This window comes from Larus michahellis, chromosome 7 (assembly GCF_964199755.1).
Source record: "Larus michahellis chromosome 7, bLarMic1.1, whole genome shotgun sequence".
NCBI classification, from domain to species: Eukaryota; Metazoa; Chordata; class Aves; order Charadriiformes; family Laridae; genus Larus; species Larus michahellis.
This window is the reverse complement of record NC_133902.1, coordinates 25,049,077-25,057,958: the sequence shown is the minus strand read 5'-3', so window position 1 is coordinate 25,057,958 and position 8,882 is coordinate 25,049,077. Positions and strand designations below refer to the sequence as shown.

Genomic DNA, 8,882 nt, shown 5'->3' with positions numbered 1-8,882 from the left:
TATCAGAAGGAACCCAAAATCTCCACTCTGGAACAGAAAGGCTCCCTAATTGCTAACATAAAAAAAGGAAAGACCTATACCTGTGTGAGTAGGGGGTGGCAGGGCCATCTCAGGTGTTGGCAATCTCTTGTGATGAGACAGGCTGAGGACACCTGTTATTTGCACACTGCTGCTTTATGTTCCTGTTCCTCAGAAAGGTGCCGGCTTAGGGAGAAGGAGTTAGTTACACAAAAAGCTGGGAATAGTCCTTTGTGGTGCTACATCCCCCTGGAAGAGGCTCTGAGGGTGAGTTGCTGTTTCTGGAATTCTTCTGCTTTTTCTGTGATGTCCATTAGGTCAAGAGAGTATGTCCTTCCTGAGTTAAGGACTTAAGGAGATGAATGATTGGAGATTGCAAAGATGAAGTGAGTTGTCCTGGCTATTTTGGGGTTTCTGGAACATGAGAGGTTAAGGAGAAGATAGAGTTACTGGTTATATACAGTAGAGGTATATTCTACAGCAATTTAAGATGGTTATTCTTGTAGACTTACCAATTTCTCTGGCTCTGTCTTTGAATAAATGAGTCTTCTGACTGCACCTGTAAAAGATCTGGAAGTTCTCCGTAAAACGTGACCAAGTAAATGCATGCATTGTATGTCTTAAAATACATCTTGAGCACTAATTCCTGCAGCTCTATGCAGGGCAAATAGTCCATTATATGACCTCTTTATCTGGCACCATCGATTCACCTGGATTTGCTCATATAGCTGAGAAATTAGCTTGAGCTTCAAGTTAATGCTTAACAAATCTAGTTCAATACAAACAGCCCTCAGTTTTCTTGGAAACAGCATTGTAAAAAATGGCAATTGTGTACTGATTACTGTAAGACTTCATATAAAATATGGGGAAATGGAGATATTTGAATTGCTTAACTGAAACTCACTGTAATGGAGTCTCATGAGTGTGTTTGTGTGGGTGGGCCCTTGAGATGCCCCTAGCCTCGGGCAAGGAGCCTGAGAGATACCAACACATCAAAATGGAGAACATATTTTCCTTTTCCTACTGACTCCCTTTCTTCAGTTTTCTCTAGAAACAGTGACTTCTTAGTTCTGCTCTTTGATGTATTCTGCTCTTTGCTTTTACTTCTTCAGCTGGGTTATAGGGATCTCCTTTCTTTTTTTTTGTTTTCTTTAAATAGAAAAAAGTCTGGTCAAGCTTTATTTTGCATCCTTAGTTCATATGTGTGAGGCAGTGTTTAACTCGTGTATTCCTTCTCAGCCTAAAACTGAAGCTTATGTTGAAGTGCTTTAAAAGCACAAAACACTATTTTCCATTTGGTAAGCTAAGTGAGGACTTGAATCAATATGTGTATCAAGAGCTACTGATTCAAATAAGCCCCAAATTTTTGTGGAAGTACATTAAATTATTTTTTCTACTGTCTTAGGAGACAAACACATTTGAGCACAATTTGAAATATAAGAAGTATTAGTATTTTAATGGTTTGTTTCCACCCACCCCACCCCACCCGCCCAGATTTGGAGTGGAAGTTGAAAAATTGAGGATAATTTGGATTTTGAATCTTTGATTGAAACAGAAATACTTTCTCTCAATTTTTTTGTTCTTTATTTCCAGCCTAAAAAAATTTTGTAAGTCTGTATTAAGTCTTTCAATGTGAAGTTTGTTGTAACGGTTTGAATTCCTGAATTTAAATGTGAGATTTTTGGCGATTTGCAGCCAGACTAAGAACAGAGGGCATTCCAAATAAAATACAAAATGTTTTATGCTGTCAGAGGCCAAATACTTAAAATTTTGGATAGCACAACAACTGATTTGACAATGTGTAGTGGATGTGCCATAATCAACAGGAAAAGCTAAGCGGCTTTAAAAAAAAGGGGGGGGGGAGGCACGACAGGCATAACTGTAGCAATATTGGGGAGAAGAAGAGAGGAAGCTGTCATGTATGCGAGCAAAGTGATGGATTCTGAGAGGCATCAGGAGTGCAAAGCACCTCCTGAAAGGCAAGTTTTCTCTCATTCCCTCTCATTGCCTCTATTTTCTTTTCTTGCCAAGTTTCCGCAGGGGTGTTTCAGAGTAGCTGTGCATACTTGAAAAGATTAGAAAAAGTGAGGCAAATGCTGCACTGACACGGCACCTCCACTGACATCAAAGGGATGACATACCTTGCGTCTCTCCGGCTCCGAGTTTTTTTTGTGGTTTTGGTTTGGTTTTTTTTTTTTTTTTTTTTTTAAAAAAAAGCACACACTGAGAAGACATGTCCACTGCTTAAAGAAGTGTTACTATTGATGCCAGAGGGAGAAGGCAGACGTTATCCAAAGAGGAAAAACAATGATTAATTTAAAAGACAGCTAAGGTCTCCTTTGCTCTAACCTGTCCGATGCTGGTTCTGACCTGTCAGAGTCTTGACCTCAGTCTCCCAGCTGCATCCCTCACTGAAAGCAGATCTCATTTTGGGCCACATTTATAGAGCCTTTATTTAAGGCCTTTGCATAAGCGCGGCCCTTATGCAGCAGAGCTTCTGGGGTCCTTTAGCAAATCCTTTAGTCCTATGGCAGTCACGCACCCAGTTAAAGCTAAGCCTTTGGGGTTGTCCTGGTGCAGTGAGGTCACAGGAATTACAGTTTTCCAACAGGAAGGGCAGCCCTTCCTTCAAACGGAAAATGTTTCAGTGAACAAACTTGTTTTTAATTTTGCATTTGACATTATCCCTAAATACTAGGAACGTGGGTGGTACTATCACAGCAACAGTCTCAGGAAAAGTAAATATGTGTGTCAAATACCATATGCCGTCAGGTTTTTCTTCCCCCTGTCTGCCCCTCCCCTTGTGCCGCTTCCCCCTGTAATAATTGTAAGCAGAAAAACTGCCGTTGGGTTCAGGGGAGACCCCCATACTTTGGATGTGGATATCTACCTAACTGTTCTAGCAACAATTCTGGTTTGGCCGTGCCCAAAATACTTTTCTGAAGCATGATTATGTTTTTATTTAGGTTTTACCTTAATAGAGATTCTTGGTGACAAGTATACCTGCATACTATTTTAGGTAATGCCATTAGATGTAGCAGTGACAAGTTAGCAAGCAAGTAATATCCTAAGGCAAATAGATTTGTATGTTCTTTTTCAGAGACTGGATGATTATGTCGCACTCTCTAAAGACATTTTAGATCAGTAAGGATGTCTCCTCAGGGAATCATAGTGATAACTACTTTTGACAAGTAGTAATAACAGAAGTTTAGTCCAACCATGAAATGAAAGACTCATGCTGAAGCCAGGATTACTGGTAGTGGACTGCAGGGGCACTGTAATTGCACATCACTTGCTTTAGTGATGGAATGTCTGCCTTCACTCCATCTATCCTTGCAAATTCAGAATTGCCTGTTTCATACTATCAAGGAAAAAGCATAATATTGATCTGAAAGGATCGATGGTAAGAAGCATTGTTTTAACTTACTAGTAGGTAAGATCAATTCCTTCACAGAAAACCACTGTATTTTGTGTTACAAGTCTAAATACAGGGAAAATTCCCAAATTCTGTGTGACTTCATTGATTGACATCACTCAACTAATTAGAAACAACTTACTGATCCTTTCAGTAGCTCAGTTAGGTGGCAAGATCCCCCAGGCAGGCGTATCGTGATACTTCTGAATGAACATTTGCAATGATCACGAGTCTTCCTTAGCTCTTCATTGTTGTTGTTACTTTACTGAACCGTCGAAAGCTATCATTACTACATATTGACACAGAGCTACAGAATGGCTGATAAATCTATATTCAAGTTGCATTTAAAATCAATATTATAGCAGTTACCATGCCAAATCAATATTCACCAAGTTGCTAGCTCCCAGTGCCTGATGCACTGTAATTATTCCTCTTCTCACATAGAACATGGAGACCTAATCCAATGCTCACCAAAGTCGAGAGACTCTTATTGATCTCAGGTTTTGGATCAACCCTTGCTTGCTTTTATTTACTCATATTTGTCATAGGATTGTACAAAAACCTGCACACAACAAAAGGCCTGTTTATTTGGTCTCTACATCTTGTTGTAATGCATGTACTACGAGCTGCTGCTGTTATTAAAATGGGAACCAAGATGCTAACTTGGCACTGTTAGATTTTTGGACTATTTTGGTATTGTTATACAGACAGTGGCTGCTTAATACAGATAAAAACCACTTGCTTCAAAAATAATCCATAAATTTTGATGATACAGCGATTCAGAAACAACACATTTGAGACAGATCAAGTAAGACTAATTGTCAAAATAGACTTGTGTAATCATCTCTGCTTCCATGTTTTAATTGAACAGTGGGATATTTCTTTCAAAAAAGTGTGTTAATTGGGGTCTGCTCATGGGAAGGAGTGACTAATTGAACTGGCATGAGCCTGATAGCAGGTTTTTTTTCATTAAAATGTTAACTTTTAAAATCAGTGTTACACTGCAAATATTGTCTTTCTTTCAATTGGACTAGTCTATCTGGCACATGCCAGCTCAATTAGTAGCTTGCTTTCATGAGCAGACCCCAATTAACACACACTTTTCTTAAAGAAGTATTCCACAATTTAAATTAGTACATTTACATTAGAAGTAATTATACTGGTTTTGGTTGTTAGTTGTTCCTAATTTTTGCGATGATTAAATATGCTTTAATGGAAAATGACATTTGTTGATTAATTACTCAAGTCGTATTGGATGTTTGTAGAAAATATTCAAATATGGAAGAGAGACCAAAACTTATCAATCCGTAGGTATGCAAGGGGTAGTTTCTGTCATGGTTTATACAGAACTTCCACACACGTTATGCCACTATTTGGTTATACCTACAATGAACTAAACTTAATTTTTTTAGGAATTGTTTCTTTATGTTTGGCCTGGCTATGTATGACCTTTGTAGCAGAAGCATGTGAGGTAGCAACTAATTAAGACACTTTAGCTGCAAGAGAAGTGAGCCCATTATCTTCTGTGAGTGAAAATATGTGAAAAGGCATCTTTGACATAATACAGATATGGTGGCATAATGCAGATATGATAATACAGGTCTAATCCAGAACCTCATATTCAGAGGAAGAACAGGAAAGCAATGACCTGGAACTAAGAAAAAAAACCCGAACATCTGAGCTCAGCCCTCCTCATGAAGGAGACTACTCTCAGTTGACTGTTCGGGGGACTATAGAAATGGTCTTCAAGCTCTGTAGGAACATATTTAAGAAATATATGAACAATCTGTAGTGTGGACTCTGTACTGTCATTGACTTCACGTGTGACATGAAGTAAATCATGCTTAAAATTTTGCTATATGTGAGCACTATTGTTGCTGTGTAACAAGATTTTTGCTTTAGAATAGAAGGGGGGGAAAAAGGTTTCAGGTGAAAATAGCTGTTACCATAATCCATATGAACTGTATGAAAGACATTTTACAGTTTGCATTTAAATTTGGAAGGGATCATTAAATTTAATCGAGTACCTGTATGATGAGAGTCATTAAATCTTCTTACATTTCTGTAACTTGTCTTTAAGGCATAACTTGTGGTTAGCCAAAGCATTCCTTCCCGAAAGGCAGCCAGTCTTCAAGAGATACAATCTACCATTTTGCTTAAGAGTGTGTTGCAATGATTAATTGCTCTCATTGTTACAAAACTCTCTAATTATCCACCTGGACTCTGTATGACTTAAGTTTTTGGCTTCTGAATCTTGCTAATCTTTGTTAATACACACACCCCCCTCCCCAACTGTTAAAAACAAACCCCCTCAAAATAAACAAACAAAAAACAACAAACAAAAAACCCCCACACCCCACCCACCTCCCCCATAAAAAACCCCAAACAAGTCAACTTTGCTTTTTATTACTGGTTATTTTTTTCCTTTTGAAGAGGTGATATACTCTCAATATTCTTTTAAAAACGTAGTTGGTGTCCTGGTGCCCCTCTGCTCAGCTGACAGGTGTCTCCAGTACACAGGAGATAAACATGGTCATTCTGAGACCCCCCTTCTGTTACAGCTCTACATCTTCAGCCACTGAGATGTTTGTATTTGAAGTGTATATATGCAGCGTAGTCGTGGTCCTGTACAAGTCAATCCTCTTCTAAAAACGTTGTTCTCCAGACTTCGGATATATCTGGTATTTTGGGTCGTCTTTAAAAAAAACCCAACAACTAGCTACCTTGTTGTCATAATATTACTACCTCTGCTATTATAGTTGTCTTACATAAACTATAAGGTTTTCCATAAATCAATTGAAAGAAGATGGGGAAAGCTTGGTGGGAGCAAATGCAATCAGGTTATGGTTAAAAGTAGTTTTGTTTTTCTTAACTCTCCGGTATGTAATGGATGCGGAAAAACAAGAGAATGCTTTTTGCAAGTGAAGTGTCTGTTAAGAACAGGCATCTGTGCCGTGTAGTACAACATCTGACAGAAGCCTGGCTTCAGAAATAATGCAATCCTCTGTAGGCTTGTCCAGCAAAAGTATCATCCAAGGTCACTGTGATTCTACCTGTGTGGCAATGCACGTAGATCAGGAGCTGCTTGGAGCTGAGCCTTCAGAGAAAAGCTGTAGCTACAGGAGTGCTATGGTGCTTGTTTTTTTTTAAAAAAAAAAAAAAAAAAACAAACAAACAAACAAAAAAAACCCAACAGGATAACATCTTGCTTAAAAAAAAAAAAAGTCTAGGAGAGAGTAAATGTAGTTAACAGCAGTGGAGAAATTAAAAGCCAAACAAACAAAAAGTCCCTTCCCAAAAGAACTACCAGCCTGCTTCTGGAAATAAATAGAAATAGCTCTATGCTATACAGGGTAAATCATGAGACTATTCAAAGGGGTATCGGATATGGTCTGCAGTTCTGTGTGTCTGTGCGTGTCCAGATGTGGTGTTAACTAATGGCACACAAATGATGGAGAATCAAATGGAGGGCTTTCAGAGCCACAGGTGCATATCTGAGTCTAATTATTATCCATTAGAGAGTGGTAGTGATATCAGTAATACAGTACCAAAAGTGTGTTACGTCCTTTATAGGCAACAAATAAACCACAGAGCCTATGCTCAAAGATCCTATGGGGTTCAGTTCAGGTGGACCTTTAAAACAAAGTTTTGCATCCATTTTCTTCTAGGTAAAGGGGAGAAGCAGAAATTCAGCATGGTAGGGAGGCCTGTTTTGAAGAAGAGTGCTTTTTCGTGAGAAAGCATCTGGGCATTTCTTTAACTGTCCGCTCACCTGCTGTTCAGGAGAGACTTGCTCCTGTGTTTACTCAGCCAGCAGCTGAGTGTACTTGGGGGGTATAGTGTTAGATATCTCATTTTTGTGCCATTGTGGGTAAGAAAGGAGCGCACACAGAAAAAGAGGAAAAATGACAGTTAAAGATAGTGATACTGAAGGAAGTGGTTGTGCATGTTGTGATGGAAGGTTACTGCTCTCAGCAAAGTGATAATTATGTGTGTCACTCCAGGGGGAAACAGTGCTGACCCGCAGAGCCCCACGCACCTGGGATACACGGAGAGAAGTTTTGTGCTAGTATTACACAAGTTTCTTAAATTTACTGGTTTCCTTTTCTACGTGTGCTTTGTGCAGCCTATTAACTGCAGAAGTAACGTTGCACTTTGAGGAATGACAAAATTAAAACTTACACCCTGCCTTCTGTTTCTCTAGGAGCAATTTAGTTTTGCAAGTGTAAACATTATCCCGTGTGTTAAGATGGAGCTTATTATTCTACTGGAAAATAAATATGCTGTCAGTGGAAGATCACCCTAAGCAAGAAAGATCTAAATTCAGTTGGAAATATGAGAAGTTTATATATGATTATGCTTATTGGCGAGAAGCTATATTGTTACATCACTGAAGGTGAATTTGTGGCTGAATAAAGCCCAGGCACAAGCTACTACTCGGTAGTAGGCTTTAACAAGGACATGTCTTAGATGACTGATGAGCTGTCTTCCTCTCTGTATGATCTGTGATTCTATAAAAATAATTCCTTTGTTCAATTAGATGATAAATTAAGAAAATAAATGAATGCCAATAGCATATTTTAAGGACCATAAGCAGAGAAAAGGAAGAATAGTTATGACATTAACAAAGTTCTTAATAATGTTTTGCTCTGGTATTAAATATTTTAATCTCTATCTCAGCTTAATTAGTTGATTAAGATTCACTTCGTATCAGAATCATTGAAAAGTTTTAGCAAGGGGAAGTAAAACTAAAAAATGGAAGTTTGGTGCTTTTAAAGACTTTCTGTTAAGGACAAGGAATGCTGCAACACAGCTTTTACTAACTCCATGTATAAAAAGTCTACCGCTGTTTGGACATACCAAAAACTACAGGACAGCCAAAGGTGGGGAGGAGTCCTTACAAAAAGACTGAACAAACTTTTTTTCTTACTGATTAATAGGTAGCGTTAGTATCTTTTGGTAATCGTAAGGTACCCAGAGAACAGCAAAAAGATGAAATGTGTAACCACGGTCCTCAGAGATGAGGCCTAATAACCCCCTGTGATCTTCTTCAAAAGACATTTCCATATGTTTGTCTTCCAGTTTAAGCTGCGTCTCCTCGCAGAACATGACTGTAATCCCCCAAAGTCACAATGGTGTAAGAAATCTACCCTGAGTAGGCAGCAATATTTTGTTCTAATAATGTCAGCAGCTGTCTTCTAACATTTAACCATGTAATAAGGGGGGGGGAAAAGGAGCCACACACATACAGACAAGAAATGCAGTGTGACCATCAGGCAATCCATTAGATAGCCATAATGCTCACAGCTGGAAACTTTTTTGAGAAGGCATTTGATACCATCATTGTTAGCCTTCATATAATGCAATATTTATTACAGTAAGGGAAGAAGGGAGTATTTTTAGCTGCATCTTGAGTAACTTATCTCCATGGCAACCCCTTACTTGCCTG

General features: G+C 38.6%; 1 long non-coding RNA gene across 1 annotated transcript in view; it reads left to right on the top strand.

The window, feature by feature from the left end:
• Positions 1-217: 217 nt before the first annotated feature.
• Positions 218-8,882, top strand: part of LOC141746069 (uncharacterized) — a 53,041-nt gene continuing 44,376 nt past the window's right edge. Inside the window, exon 1 of the long non-coding RNA XR_012588206.1 lies at positions 218-285. This is a non-coding gene — a long non-coding RNA (uncharacterized LOC141746069). The remainder of the gene's footprint in view (positions 286-8,882) is intronic.